At 41.6% G+C, this 16,337-nt stretch overlaps 2 pseudogenes; both read right to left on the bottom strand.

Moving 5' to 3' along the window:
* LOC136329761 (mitotic spindle assembly checkpoint protein MAD2A-like) overlaps nt 1-7,940 on the bottom strand; it is a 63,750-nt pseudogene extending 55,810 nt beyond the window's left edge.
* Nucleotides 7,941-15,389: 7,449 nt separating this feature from the next.
* Nucleotides 15,390-16,103, bottom strand: LOC136329759 (vesicle transport through interaction with t-SNAREs homolog 1B-like; annotated as a pseudogene).
* Nucleotides 16,104-16,337: the final 234 nt, after the last annotated feature.

Genomic DNA, 16,337 nt, shown 5'->3' with positions numbered 1-16,337 from the left:
TTTTAGAGTTTTCATCTCCTTGTTGAAGTACTCATTTTTTTCACTAATTTGTTTCCTGAGCTCATTAAATTGTCTATTGGTGTTTTCTTCCATCTCATTGATATTTTCAGAACTTCAGTTTTGAATTTTCTACCATTTTCCATGTGATTGAGATATTTTTTTCTGGAGATTTAAAATTTTCTTTCTAAACTACATCTCTGTCTTATATAGCCATGGAAGTCAATTTTTTCTTCCTTGGTGGCATTTGAGAGTGGTATTGTTAAGAACCTAACAAAAAAGCAACTTTTTCATTTATTCAGTGCACGGATCTTTCAAGCATGCCTGCAATCCCAGCTGTTGTTTCTTTGCTGCATTATAGTTGTTCAATTTGTTGTAATTTCAAGGGGAGAGATTAGGAGTGTCTCTCACGCTGCCATTACCCTGATGTCATCTCACCTTGAAGGGCAACAACCTTTGTTTAAAAGTTTATTTTGCCTGGTATAAGTATTGTTACAGATATATTTTTTTAGTTTTTATTTTCATGAAGTATTTTATTGTATCCTTTTACTTTCAGTTTGTGTGTATTTTTTGATCTGAAGTGAGTCTCTTATAAGCAGCATATGTAATGGTCTTGTTTTCTTATCCATTCAGACACCTTATGTGTTTTAAATGGAGCATTGAATCCATTTGCATTTAAAGTAATTGTTGATATGTGTTTATTGCCATATTATCACACATATTTTTTTCATTGGCTCATATGTTTATATCCTTCATCAGTTTAGGGAAGTTTTCTGTTATTAATTTTTAAAATTAGTTTTCAATTTCTTGCTTTCTCTCTTCTCCTTCTAGCACCCCTAAGATGCAAATATTAGTCCACCTGATGTTCCAGAGGTCTCTTAAACTATACTTATGTTTTTGTTTTGCTGTTCTGATTAGGTGTTTTCTGCTACCTTATTATCCAAACAAATGATTTCAATATCTGTTTCATTTAATCTACTGTTGATTCCTTCTAATGTATTCTTTTTTAGCAAGAGAGAGAAAGACATAGAAACAGACAGACAGAGACAGACAGATGGATAGTAATGAAGAGAGATGAGAAGCATCAGTTCTTTGTTGTGGCACCTTAGTTATTCATTGATTGCTTTCTAATATGTGCCTTGACTGGGGGGATCCAGCTGATATAGTGACCCCTTGCTCAAGCCAGAGACCTTGAGCTCAAGCTAGAGACATTAGGCTTAAATCCAGCAACCTTTGGGCTCAAGGTAGTGACCATGGGGTCATATCTATGATCCCATGCTCAAGCTCACAATCCTGTTCTCAAACTGGTGAGCCCATGCTCAACCTGGTTGAGCCCACACTCAAGCTGGTGACCTCAGGGTTTTGAGCCTGGGTCCTCAGCATCTCAGGCCAACACTCTATCCACTGTGCCATGCCTGGTCTCTCTAATGCAGTGATTTTCAACCTTTTTTTTTTTTATGGCACAAACACATACTAATTACTAAGGTCAGTGCCCCTGACTAAATACAACCATTTTCATCTCATGGCACAAATAAATTACTTACTAAAGAAGAAGAGGTCAGGGCCCCTTTTTCTTTAGTAATTAGTTTATGAGTACGTGAGAAACAAAGGTTGAAAATTACTGCTCTAATGTATTCTTTATTTCAGTTATTGTATTTTTCTTTTCTGACTGTTTTTTTTAAATCTCTCTTTTTATGTGTCTTAGATCTTTGTTGAAGTTCTTATTAAGTTTATCTACTCTTCCCCTAAGTTCACTGAGCATTCTCATAACAAGTATCTTGAACTCTGCATCTGGGAGATTGCTTGTGTCCATTTTGTTTAGTTTTTTTTTTTTTCTGTAGTTTTGTTCTGTTCTTTCATTTGGAACATATTTCTTTGTTTCTCTATTGTTATTCCTCTGTTTTTGTGTTTATCTATTAGATAGAGCTGCTAGCTCTTCTGATCTTGGTAGAGTGGCCTAATGTAGTAGGTGGCCTGTGGGGCCCAGTGGTGCAGCCTACCTGGTCACCTGAGCTGGGCACTACAAGTATACGCATTGTGTGGGCTATGTGCACCATAGTATTTTAGTTGAGGCTTGTTTGCTGTTTGAATGCCGGTGAGAGGGCTTTACCTCAGAGTAAATTGGTTGTGAGAACCTGCTGCAACTACAGCAGAGTAGCTGCTATGCAGGGGCCAACCCACAGAGCAGGAGTTACTTCAATGGGGCTTTGGTGTGTGTCACTCATTGAGTGTGTCACTCGCTGAGGTGGTTGGGTAGTGTTCCAGTGTGCTCTGAAGCTGCCCACCAGGTGTGCTGGCTCTATGTATCCCAGGAGGTGCAGGCCAAGGTCAACCACAGCATGTGTCTTACCTGGTGTCACCTTGCATGAGCCACAAAGTGATCTACAGATATTTGCCACTTGTGCTGGTCTTGGCAGTGCCAAGGGTAGGCTAAGCTGCCAACTGAGGCTGGTTACTGTTAAAACCTGGCCGGGGGCCACTTAGCAATAGATATGGAGCATGCTGAGGCCTGATAATGATTGTTTGGTGTTTGTGAACTTTGAGGGATTTTGAAGTTCACAGAATTAGCCATAACAGGCCCTTTCTGTAGAAAAGCTAACAAAGTGGTTTGGGTAAACCCACAGGTTGGGTGGAACAGGACCTCAGGGAATCATGAGGGGAAGAAGGGACAGGAAACAGTGTTAGCCAGGTTGATGGAGACTCAGATATGGCCCCCACCTGAGCCTATAGGGGGAAGGCTCAGCAAAGTTACAAAGGCCTCTGCCTGCATTTATGTCTGGGAGAAAGCTGTCCCTCCAGTCCTCCCTCCAAATGCATAGAATTTATTTCCTTTCTGTGCATTCCTGACACCTTTTGAGCTGCTGCCCCAGCACTGGATAAAGCTATGATGTCCAGTGCTCACTTAACTCAGAGCAATTGAGTCTGAGTAAGTCAGTGTGTGGACCCTTTAAGAGGAATGCCTGGGAGTCCAGCAGCCCTTGTTTTTCATCAGCCAAAATCCCCACTGGTTTTCATAGCCAGAAGTTATGGAGACTTCTCTTCCCAGCACTGGAACCCTGGTCTGCGAAGCCTGGTGTGAGGTGGGACTTCTCACTTCTTAGTGGGGACCTCTGCAGCAAGATATTCCTCCTGATTTTTAATCACCACACATGGGTATAAGAACCAGCCTATTCTGCCTATTTGTCCCTTCTACCAGTCTCAACAAGGTTTTTTCCTTTATATTCTTAGTTATAAGACTCTATATAGCTAGGTTTCGGGTAGATCTGAATAATGGTTTTTCTGTAATTTAGTTATAGTGTTAATGTGGTTGTAGGATTAAGTAAATACTTTCACCATCTTGACTGGAAGCCTAAATTATCTTGTGTCTCTTTCTACAAAGGTATTATTTCCATTTATGAGGGCTCCACCTTCATGACTTCATCTAAACTTAATCACCTCCAAAAGGCCCCACACCAAATGTCATCACACTGGGGATTAGGCATCCATATAAGAATTTTGGGGGGGATACAAATGTAGCCCTGTTCTTGAGGGGCAGTGATGGCTGCATCACTACTGCTGCCCATGGGGCAGGCTTCTGATGCAAGTCTGGGCCTAAACATGAGAGTGAGTATAAAGGAGGCTTCCACCTCCCCCAAATCCTTCCTTGAGGATATTATTCTGGACAGAGAGGCTCCTAGCTTATACATGATACCTTCATCAGACCCATTATCTTCTCTGTTCTCCTGAAATCCCCTGAGCTCCTCCTGGGTACCAAATTCTGCAGAGGTAAGTCAGATGTAGAGTCCATCCTCTATGGATTCTTCCAGGTGGGAAACACCAGCATAGCAGGTGATCCTAGTGTGAATGTGGGGGCAGGGGATGCAATAAGAGAGATTCCTACAAGGTTTAGACTTGAAATCTTGATATTTTTGATGCATCACATTCCTTAGTACCTCAAGGCCTTGACTCATGCTGTTCCCTTTGCCTAAACTCTTCTTTCCCCTTTGAGCTCCTATTTATTCTTCAGGTGCCCATGGAATTCTTCCCTGAGGCCCTTCCTCTCATTATTTCAGTTCCTCTTGATATACCATAGCTTTATTTTCTTTTTCTTTTTGTCCTGCAGGGAATGGACTGTGTCTTTTGTGTTCCTTGCTGTTGTACCAAAGTGTCTGTCATGTAAACAACACTCAGTAAATATTTATTGGATCATTGAAGGAAGCTGTTGCACAGACAATGCTCTAACTTCATCAGGCAGCAATCAAGGAAGAATTTCTGGAGGAGGTGATGACTAAACAGGAGTTTAAAAGGAAGAATAGAAATTGCTGGACATTCCAGATAGTGGCAACAACATGTACAAGGTGAGGTGACCTCATGTGAAAGGTCAATGTTGTTGGGATGCAGAGTGAGTGGGGAATGGGTTGAGATGAAGGTGCAGCAGAGGCCTGCTCATGGAAGGCCCAACAGGCATGTTTGGAAGATGGGGGATGTGGGAAGGCATAATGGGGTTAAGGACTCCTAGATTAGAGCAAGGAGGCTAGCTGAGAGGCTATGATGAGGTTCCAAGAAAGAAATGATGAGGCATAATCCCACACAGTAACTGTGAGATTGAGGAGGATGGATGCATTGAGTTTTCAAGCCAGATTTCCAGTGTTTGATGACTAATATGATGTGGTAAAAAGAATAGTGGAGAGGGGAAGGTGATTTCACTAACTCAAACCACAGACTCAAGAATAAAAACAACTTTGAGGAACTTTGGGAAGGAAGGTCTAGATCAGTTCTCTTTCAGACACATTGAGTTTGAGGATTCTTTGGGACTTCATGTAGCAAACAGTTTTATATTTTGGTCTAGAGCTCAAGAGAGTTTGGAACAGGGGATGTAGTATTGGACACCCAGGCATATATCTGGAAATTAAAATCATAGGGATAAATTAGCCTTCTGAGGAGAGGGTATAGAGTAGGATCCCTAAGAAAAATAAAAATTCAGGGTATCCTCAGAGGAAAAGTACCTAAAAGAGGACACCAAAAAAGAATGTCAGAGAATCAGGAGAACCAGGAATAGGTCATAGAGACTGCTTCAAGGGTTCTGAGTTGCCTACTCAATAAGTCCCCTTGTCCTCCTTAACAATAAACATGTGGACTTTCCTGTTTCAAAAATTGGATCAAGATAGTGGAAGCTAGTGGTTGTAATCACATTCCCCTTTCAGTGATTGGCTTAGAAATAAACATGTGACCCATTCTGACCAATGAAACATGAGGGGAAGAGTTCTAAATGGCTTCTGGGAAAGTTTTTTAATTCTTAAGACATAGGCAAGGATGAGATGGTATTATTTTACTTCTGCACTTCACTGAATCTACATGTAACACCTGAAACAGTTGAAACTCCCTTGTGACCACATGGAAAACTAGCCTAAGGATCAAGTCAACACATCAAAGCTGGAAAAGAGGAGAAATGGGAAGAACCAGAGTCTTTGATGACATTGGTGATTCACTATAGCAACCAGCCCTGTAATGCACTTTCTCTCTCACTGGGCCTTTTAAAATAAATGTGATATAAAAAGTAGAATTTTTGTTTTAGCCAGTTTGGATCAAGTTTTCTGTTACTTTCCATTAGAGTAACTAAAGGAAGAAAATATTTCAAAAGAGACACACTCCTCAGAAATTCAGTTATGAAAAAATCTAACACTGTTGATTGGACTTGGCCATATGGTAGTCACAGGGCAATTCAATAGAGAGGTGGGCTAGAAGGCTGATTGAAGAAACAGATGAGAAGGTAAAGAAAGTAAGAGTGTACAATTTCTTTAAGAAGCTTGTCTGAGAAAAAATGATAGAAAAACACCTGCTCACAAGACCTAGATTTTTAGTCCGTTAAGAACAAGCTATGTTGTAATTATAAGCAAACCCCAAAGCTCAGTGGCTCAACACACCAACACACACACATTTTGTATTTTGTTTTCCATTTGCACAAAGTCCTCTGTGGATAAGACAGCTGCCTTCCAGTGATGACTTGGGGATATAGATTGTTTCCATGTTGTGGTTATGCCACCTTAGGGTGAGATCTTTATATTTATCATGGCAGGTGAAGGAGAGCTGAGGCTTTCCCCGCCTTATCCTGCTAATGACACTTGTCTCTTTTACTTGCAGTCCATTGGACAGAAGTGGTCACACAGGCCTGCCTAGGTGTAGGGGAGCTGGAAAATTTAGAGGCATATATGTCAAACGTATATGATAGATCTTAACTTGTTGAGCTTTACATTTTTCCTTGGCAAAATATCATCCAACTTATAGCGTGGTTGTGAAAATCAAAGAAGATATGAACACATTCTTTTTCTATTGACTTCCATGATCCTTTTTGGTCCAGTTCTTTTTTTCCCATGTCTACATGGCCTGAGTGTTAAAAACAAATACCACCCACTGAATACCTACTATCTAATAATAATAGTAAGAGCCAGAATTTATTGAGTGCTTCATAAATTAGGTACAATACACTGCCGTATGTATCAACACAGTATTGAATGCACTATTTCTTCCATTCTCAGACAAGGGAACTGTCTCATGCCTAGCACAGTGTATAGCTCACAGAAGGCATTCAATAAACCTTTCAATGAACTAACTAACTTGTTCAAGTACTGGACTAGAAATGGGAAAAGTGATGCTCAATGCCAGGACTTTTAGCCCAGTAATCTTTCTTTTATGTCACCATCTTTTTTCTTCTACCCATTCAACTACTATAGATTCTCTGAGCAGATTCTCTGCCTGGGGGTATGAATTTAGGACTGGGGAGAAATTAGATCTTCCTAAATCCACATATCCAGAATTTCTGCATAGCCAGGTATATTAGACTAAATAATGGTCCCCCAAATATATGTTGGTCTTAATCTCTGGAACCTGTGAATGTCACTTTATGTGGAAAAAAGGGACAATCCAGATGTGATTAAGTTAAATATAATTTAGATGTGGTTAAAAATCAGAAGATTATTCTGGATTATCCAGTGGGCCCTAAATGCAATCACATCTATCTTATAAGAGGAAAATAAAGGGAGATATAACCCACACAGAAGAGGAGAAGATTATGTGATCATAGATGCAGAGAGTGGAGTGATGCAGCCACAAGGCAAGGAATGTTGGCAGCCACCCAAAATCATAAGGGGCAAGAATGGATTCTTTTGTTTCCTAGAGCCTCTGGAGGGAGTGTAGTCCTCCCAATTCCTTGATTTCAGGATAGGGATACTGAATTCAGACTTGTGGCTCCCAGAACTGTGACAGAATAAATTTTTGTTGTTTGAAGTGCCCCAGTTTATGGCAACTTGTTATCTAGTCACAGGAAACTGGTACAGCAGGTTTGGGGGATGGCCCAGGAAGCTCAGAGTCTGCAGTTCTCTGACTTCTCTGGAAGGTCAAGAAGGGATTCCAAAGGGCTTTTCTGCCTGAGGAAGAAATGAAGGGAGAGGCTGAGCTGCACTGGGTTGAACTGAAAGATTTTAAGAAAATGGTCTATAGACCCCCAGGAATCAAAAGATGAACCATCCACCCAAGAATCCTTATTATGTATCTGTTGTGTGGTAGACTTACTAGAAATACAGATATAATAATACTTGAGATGGGGTGTGTGTGGATTTATGTTGTGGAGGCTGGTCCCAAGGATAAGTGCTTGGCTCAGGTTTCTCCAGGAGTCAAGACAAGGTTAGTGGAGGAAGCCAGCCTGGAGTTCTTCCTGATTGGGAAGGAAGTTCATGGGGTGAAGTGTGGGTCTGCCAAGCTCCAAGGAGCCTGGAAGGCTTGCAGCATGAATTGACTGTGGGGCTGGAACTAGCAGCTCAGGGAGCTGTGCTGTGAGTACTTATAACAAACCTGCTCCAGGGATAGAGGTGGAGCTCATCTGGAGCCGTGTCTGCTTGGCCTGAGGAAGGGGGTGAATGTCCTGGGAAGACAGGCAGGCTTTTGGGGCTCACTCCACTGGTGAGCATGCTGGGCTATCTTCACCCTGGGCCTGAGAGTTTCTGGACCTCAGTTTTCATGTGACACTATAACCTAAGGATGGAAATGTATGTGACCGCCTCTTGGAGGCTGTTCATCAGTACTCTGGACCAGAGAACTCCACTTGCCTGACTCATTGAATTAGCTGAGAGGGGGCCATGGAAGCAACTTTTCCTAAACTTTATGGAAGAAACAGAGCTCAGGAAAGAGGGAGAAGCCCTACCAAGTCAGAGAAAGAAAGAAAGGGAAGTATTAGCTAGGAATGGAGGCAGGAATGGGCTGATTGGCACCCAGCAATGGGAACATTCCAGCACTTTCCTGAAAGAGCCTCTACGGGGAAAAGTAGCTGTTCTGTTTATTCTTATGAGGGAGCACTTTGAGAATCTGACGTGGTGAAGACACTCACAGCTTCTGTGGTTCTGTGTGGCTCTATTTCTCCTCTTTCAGTTTCTTTTTGTCTTTCTTCCCTTCCTGTTTCCTCTCCTTTCTCTTCTCTCTCTATCCTCTCTTTTCTCTGAGTATGTCTCCTTGACTCTTCTTGTCTTTCTTTTTGTCTGCCACTCATGCTTGCATTTTCAGACACACACATGCGCGCGCACGCGTGCGCGCACGCGCACAGACACACACACTGGCTTTATTTTGCACACTTTAGAAAAAGGGGTAGGACGTCACAGGCAGCACCTGTGCTCTGACACTGTCCAAACATACTTCTTTGGTTTTCTCCTTTAGGCTTCCTCAATCATCTTTTCTTTTATAGTACTTGTTCACAATGTCATCTGTGCCTTCCTTCTGGTCCCCTCACATATCTTCATCTATTTTTATCACCCAAACATCAAAGAGTGCTCCCCCCCAATCTCTTTGAGCTTGGCAGAGAAGTCTCAGCTCCTTGGGGCCCAGGAGGGATCAGTAGTCTGCTGGGGGGATGTTCAGCAAGTAGGAATGCTCAGAGAGGTCTGGTTCCTCACCCTAAATCCTGAAAAGCCACTAAAACAGGAGGAGATAACAGCGTCCCATCAGCTCTGAGTTTCCAGAGATGTTCTCGTAGCCCCCACCACATGAAGCCAAGGAGCTCCTGGAGAGCAGGAGAAGGGTGCCCAGGTGGAGGCTGCAGAGCTCCCCATCAGCACACACTTTAGAGCTGTAATATCAGACAGGGAGTCTAAGTCCTGCCTCTATTTCTGGTCACCTCTGGCAAGTCATGTAATTCCTTGGAGTCTCAATATTTTTAATCTGAAAAATGGGTATTTTATTTGCTCTATCTTTTGCACATAGTTTTGGTGGCATGAGCCCTCAAAGGGTGGCGACAACGAAGATAAGGATAATGCTGATTACAGCAACTGTCAGGGATTATATGTCAGGTACTGTTCTAGGTGACTTAATGTATAAATTCAATCCTACAAAAACCTCATGGGTTGATATTATCATTACTTCTGTTTTACAGGAGAAGAAATTGAGGTGCAAAGAGGGTAAGTTACTCGTCTAAGTTTGCGGAGCTGTTAAGCAGCAGAGCTGTGATTCAAACCTAGCAGTCTGACACCAGCCCCTCACATTCTCATGATTGAGTATCTTCCTAATGGCCAGGGAAATCTTCTTCCTTTCCTATACTTCCACATTCTGAAAAAAACTGTTGATGCCTCCCTCCCTCTGAGAATCTGTATTTACTAACTTGGCTCTATGACAGTTAATCAGAGAGAGGTAATCCAGTTGTCAGAAGTGATTGTCCAGTTCCTGAGAGCATGCGGCCATTTCCACCAGAGTCTTTTTAAGGGTAAGGGGTCAGTGGGAGGAACAGAGGGTTCCTCCAGGGTTTCAGTGACCATCTGTGTTTTTCAGGGAGGTCTCTTCAGGCTTTGCTACCACAAATGTTTATTTTTGGGGAATTATTATTTCTAGCTTGGCACACCAGACCTCTTATTTGTCAGTCACATTCTGTCTGGTTTTTGTTTAAATGTATTGTGTGTGTGTAAACCTTGCTGCTGCTATCATAGGTTTTCTTCTAAAAACAGTGTTCAAATGGGAAGCACTGTGTATTCACTCATTTTTCCAACAGACATGCTTTCCATGTACAGGAAGGACACTGTGCTGATCACTCTGGAGGGCATCACAGATAAAATCTGTGTGGCCTTTGCTTTAAGAATCTTATTTATTGTCCATTAGAAACAACAAAACATGCACAGAGGTAGCTGGAATAGCACATGGATGCTCCATGACCATTGCTACTAAAGTCATGACAGGCCTTCAGACTAACTCTCTGGGACGCCTTCACAGATGTGATGGTAGATAATTAAAAATTTATAGTACAGAGATCCCCAAACAGAGTGATTCAGATAGGTAACTCAAGATATAAGTTTTATTTCTCTCTGTTTCATAACAGTGTAGCTGTAGGTGGCATTCTAGGCTGATGGAACAGCTAAGCTCCATAGGGTCATCCAGGGATCCAGTTCTGCTCTATCCCGTTGCTTTACTCCACTATCATGTTGGATATTGTCTTCATCTGTGTGCCTAAAGCTTGGTCATTGCCACATTGACATTCCAGCTTGCGGGAAGGGTGAAGAGAAGATGGAGGAACATACAACAGATGTATTAAGGTGCAGACCCAGAAGTAGCTCATGTTCCTGTTGGCCAGAACTTGGTCTTTGGCCACAACTAGTTACAAAAGAAGCTGGGGAATGTAGTCTACAGACAAGTGGCCAAGGGTCCAGTCAAAAGTTTAATGTGGAAGGGATAATGGGGGATCATTATCTCTATCACAATGTGGGTAAAGTGTTGTTAAGTGGAAGTTAGAAGAGGCAGGCATTCTAAGTGGAGAAAACAACAGAGATGGGAAGGTACATGATGGATTTGGAGAAAGTGAATATATCCAATGTAACTGGGGAACAGGTTTATTAGAGGAGCTTGTGACCCACCTCTTGGTGGAAATGGGGCAGGCCTCATTTCTTTAAAAGGCTTCTCAGTCCCACAGAGTGTGACCCTTGTTACCTGCTATTCAAAAACTTGAATCTTTGAAAATCAACCACACAGGATGTGTGTACTGTCAGCCCTACTCAGGAAATTTAATCTTGAACTGATAGAAATCTAGATCTTATAAAAATCTTGGGTCCCCAAGAGTGTGCTAGTTTCAACAGTGATTCCTGTATTTATGCTAATTGTAAGAAATTTCTATAAAGAACTACACTAGCCCAGTATCCTAGCAAAAGACCTTCACTGTATTGGATTTTATGTTACATGTTTGAAAGAAATGGACACATGAAAAATTTGGTATGTTCCAATAAAACATTAAAGATGTTGCTATTTTGTTCATTGTATATGATGGCATTTTTCTCTGAAAAAAAAAAAAACCTAAAACAATATTTAAAAGTATTTATAGGGACCTTATGTGCATATCACAGACTATAATTGAGTATTTAATTAATGTTGTTGTTTTAGCTAATACCCTGTCTATATTTTAGTCTTGCTTTTCTAAAATGACGATGTTGTTCTTCAGAGTTTTCATAATTTTTGCTGGATTTTTGTGTGATTTACTAAATATTTTTCATGCATAGAAATTCTGTCTTCCAATGTGGAATGCTAAAAACAAGCAAATAAAAAAGCAAAAATCATATAAAAGAATTGACCAGACATATCTGTTAATATCATGTTGCTCTGTTCTTGTCATCCAACATTTCAACAAATGTTTACTATGACACTGACTGTTGAGAGGTACTGTGCCATGTGCTAGAACTGTAGAGAAAAGAGATCAAGTTCCAGACTTTAAGGAGCTCACAGTCTGAGGCAGGGTGTAGGGGTGTGTGGTACATGGAGTAGATAGATAAACAATAGTCATTTATGATGTAATATGTAAGTGTTGTAAGAGACATACATAAGACAAGGTACCGTAGGAGCCTGGAGAGGGAAGGCTGAAGAAGCCCTTGTTAAGGAGCTGAGTTTTGAAGGTTGAATAAGGTGAATAAATGTGAGGAATGGATAAAGGCATGTTCCAACAAAGGAAATATCTTATGCAAAGACATGGAGAAATTGGGCATGGAGGGTGGAGGTGGTAGAAAACTGCAAGTAGCCCTGTAGGGCTCTGGCCTTGGGGGGTGATAAGACTATGGCAGGAGAGGTAGCTGGGATTGGTCATGTGGGCTCTGAAGCCCCGCTGAGAAGGTTGGTCTTTAGCCCAAAGTCTCTGTGCAGCCCTGGCATGTGATTATATCCATGTCTTAGAAATGTTAGCTTTGTCAACATAAACTGGGCAAGAGAAATGATGTGACTTTAAATGTGTAAAGACAGGTGGACACAAAGAGGTGGAGAGTCAAGGAATTAAAAAAAAAAATTTTTTTTTTCATTTTTCCGTAGCTGGAAACGGGGAGGCAGTCAGACAGACTCCCGCATGCGCCTGACCAGGATCCACCTGGCATACCCACCAGGGGGCGATGCTCTGCCCCTCAGGGCATTGCTCTGTTGCATCCAGAGCCATTCCAGTGCCTGAGGCAGAGGCCACAGAGCCATCCCCAGCGCCCGGGTCATCTTTGCTCCAATGGAGCCTTGGCTATGGGAAGGGAAGAGAGAGACAGAGAGGAAAGAGAGGGGGAGGGTGGAGAAGCAGATGGGTGCCTCTCCTGTGTGCCCTGGCTGGGAATTGAACCCAGGACTCCTGCACATCAGGCTGACGCTCTACTGCTGAGCCAACTGGCCAAGGCCGAGAGTCAAGGAATTTTAAGGAAGAAGAACCTGTAGAACTGAAAACTGATTTGGGGGAGAAGGAGAGACACTGGTCAGGTGTTTGGATTGGGTGGTGTTTTACAGGCAGATGAAGAACACAGGAGGAGCAGGCAAGGGCTGGGGGATGTGGAGTTGACAGTGGATGCTTTGAGATACAGGTCAGGCAGTCAGAGAGATGGAGGAAGGTGAGATTTAGGAGTTACCAAACTCAGGTACTGGTTAAAGAGAGGAATGTGCTCATACTTGGTGAACATAGTGATGTACCTGCTGTTTCGTCAGACACTTAATCTATATAAATAAAAATGTAAATGTTTGTTCAAAATCTTAAATCTCTGAAAGTTCTTCACCAATTGCTTTGAAATTTTGACATAATGTTGTATTAGAATATGTGCATATTTTTATGTTTTTATATACCTACTATTATATAGATGTCACACCTGTGACAGGTAAAAATATGCTTTTTTTAAAAAAACAGCGCCATCTGTTGGATGTAAAAGCAACACACGCTATACTAAATATTTTACGATTCTATTTCAATGTTATGGGAGAAATATAAATCACACATGGCTGAAGATATTTTCTGTCAAGTATGCAAGGAAAATTTAAATATGAACATGGATTTCACAGCAGAAATCTACAACGAAGCATTGATAATGATTGAAGATTTTTGCTTAGAAATCGTGAACAAAGTTCTCAATCAATTGGGAATGCCATCACTGAATCGATCTGCTCCTGCTTCATTCGATGTAGAATTGCATCGTGAACAAAATTACAACACAGGTGATCTTTTGTCGTATGTGCAATCAAATATTCCTAAGCTAACGCTTGAGAAAAAAGGCATTTATGATCAAATAATGCAAGCTGTCAATAATGGGGTTGGAGAAATCTTCTTCTTAGATGTGCCAGGAGGAACTAGTAAAACGTTCCTAATTAGATTGATTCTGGCAACAATTTGATCCCAGAATGACATAGCCTTAGCTCTTGCATTGTCTGCAATAGCTGCGACATTGCTACCAGGTGGAAGAACTGCTCATTCTGCTTTGAAATTTCCATTAAACATGCAATTGATTGAAGCTTCCATGTGCAACATTTCCAAAGTATTGCAGAAATGTAAACTTATTGTTTAGGATGAATGCACAATGGTGCACAAAAAATCACTTGAGGCTCTTGATCGATCCATTGCAAGATTTGCTTGGAAACATTAGACCATTTGGGAACACATTAATATTACTTGCAGGAGATTTCAGGCAAACATTTCCTGTAATTCCTCTATCGACACCAGTGGATGAAATAAATGCTTGCCTGAAATACTCTACTTTGTGGTGACACGTAAAGACATTAAAATTAACTACAAATATGCATGTCCAGCTGCAAAATGATCGATCAGCTGAGATATTCTTACATCAATTGCTGGAAATTGGGAACGGAAAGGTGCCGCCGGTTGATCTGACCTCAGGACACATTTTATTGCCTCATAATTCTGCAATTTAGTGAAGTCAAAAAAAGAATTGGTTGAAAAAGTATTTCCCAATATTCAAACCAATTTTAAGAATCATGACTGGCTGAGTGAACAAGCTGTTCTTGCAGGCAAGAACAAAGACATCTACGAACTTAACAATATTATTCAGTCTAACATTCAAAGCGAGTCCGTCGACACTGTTGTGGAAGCAGATGAAGTGGTTAATTATCCAACAGAAATTTTGAATTCACTCGATCTGCCAGGGATGCCACTGCACATACTGCAATTGAAAATCGGCGTGCCAATTATCATGTTGCAAAATGTCATCCAGCCAAAGCTTTGAAACGGCACGTGGCTTGCAGTAAAAAAATTAATGAGCAACATCGTAGAAGCAACAATCTTGACAGGACCTTTCAAAGGTGAGATGTCCTCATTCCTCTCTTTCCTGTGATTCCAATGGATATGCCATTTCAACTTAAGAGATTGCAGTTCCCAATTTGATTGGCGTTTGCAATCACCATCAACAAAGCTCAGGGCCAATCTTTAGAATTGTGCGGTTTATATCCAGACACAGATTGCTTCTCACATGGACAATTATATGTTGCGTGTTCTAGAGTCGGCAAACCAGATAATCTCTATATCTGCACAGACAATGAAACAACAAAAATTATTGTATACCCACAAGCATTGTGAAATTAAACATATTAGAAACGTGTGCTTTCTCTTTTCTTTCTTTTCCATTTAACCAGACTGAGCCACAGCAATGTATGGCCGGGGACAGCTAGTCAATAATAATAATAATAATAATAATAATAATAATAATAATAATAAAATGCTTTTGGAATGCCAGCTGTGGGCCTGAAACCTTCACAATTACTCATTTAACTAACCCTCTGCATAAGCCAGTGAGGGAGGGTCTGTTTATTGATTTCTGTCCCGGCTGGAGTCTGTAGCTTTTATTATCTATCGATTTAGCAGTGAGGTTCAGAGAAGCGAACTGAGCAGCTCCAGGATGGACCACACAACAGGTGGCAGCGGGAATTTGGAGCAGGTAGTTTTTGTTGTTGTTGTTTTGATTTAACAAAGTCATAAGCAGCATTTATTATCTTGGAATATCACACTGGTCTTGCTGTTCCTTCACATTTGATGATTTTCTGTCTTCCCTCCTCTTCCCTCAGGCTGGCTACACCGTACCTCCCTGAACTGTTAGCTGACAGCAGCAATATGCTTATTTCACATCTCTAACACTATTCATTCACAGGGTCAAAGTTCTAGTTCACAAACCCTTCCCTGCCGGAAGTTCAATCTTGCAAAAGAATTTGTGATAAACCAGGCTTTCCAGGAAGGCTAGCTCCAGTAAGATGACAATGGAAAGTAGCAGCTTGTTGGTTGTCATTTTTGTGGACATTGACCAGAGAACCTTTTGACTTTTATTCAAGTTTTCACTTGTGTTTACCAGCCTATTCTTGGCACATTCCAACTGGTCGTATTGCTCCCTCAGCTCTTGTATGATTTCTGAACCAATTCAGTCAGTCTCTGTGGCAATCCCATGAAATTTGCTCAATACCTGGGTGGCCCAGGTCAGGCTGTCAGTGCCTTGCAAAAGCAATGTTCTCTGAGACTGTAGCTCATTCATATGCTCATTCTCTACAGTGTATGTGCCACATTCATGTCTTCTTGGCCCCCAGACGTGGCTGTCAAAGGTGTGCTTTTCAGTTCCCAGTAGAGTTTGGCAAAGTCCTTCCATTAGTTCTGAAGCTTAGACATCATAGAGTAAGGGAAAAATAAGGGTGCATAACATAGTTCCTTTTGCATCTCTGCCAGAGTTTCATTTGCTTTGTTGCTTTTCATCAAAATCTCTGATTAACATTTTCTTCCATTCCTCTAGTCTCTAGGAGTGATTCTGGCACCCCTCACAGGTCTTCATGGAGGCATTGAAGATCTCGTGCAGTTTCTGGAAATACTTGAAGGAGGCTGTAGAGGTGGCCATGCTGCAGGAGTGACTGCAGAGATTCTGGGCACGGAGCCCACCCCTACTGCAGGCATCACGTGACCACCACTACCACTGCCTTTTCTGATTTGGGTGACTTTGAGCAGGAGCTACTTAAATTGGGATGGGACAGAATGATCTCAGGGGGTTGCATGAGTCAGTGAATCAAGGACAACCTGACCGTGGCCCTGACCCAGACAGGTTCAGATACTGGGTTCTGCATCTACTACACCC

This window comes from Saccopteryx bilineata, chromosome 3 (assembly GCF_036850765.1).
Source record: "Saccopteryx bilineata isolate mSacBil1 chromosome 3, mSacBil1_pri_phased_curated, whole genome shotgun sequence".
Lineage (NCBI taxonomy): Eukaryota > Metazoa > Chordata > Mammalia > Chiroptera > Emballonuridae > Saccopteryx > Saccopteryx bilineata.
The sequence above is the reverse complement of the archived record's forward strand: the minus strand, read 5'-3'. Positions and strand labels throughout refer to the sequence as shown.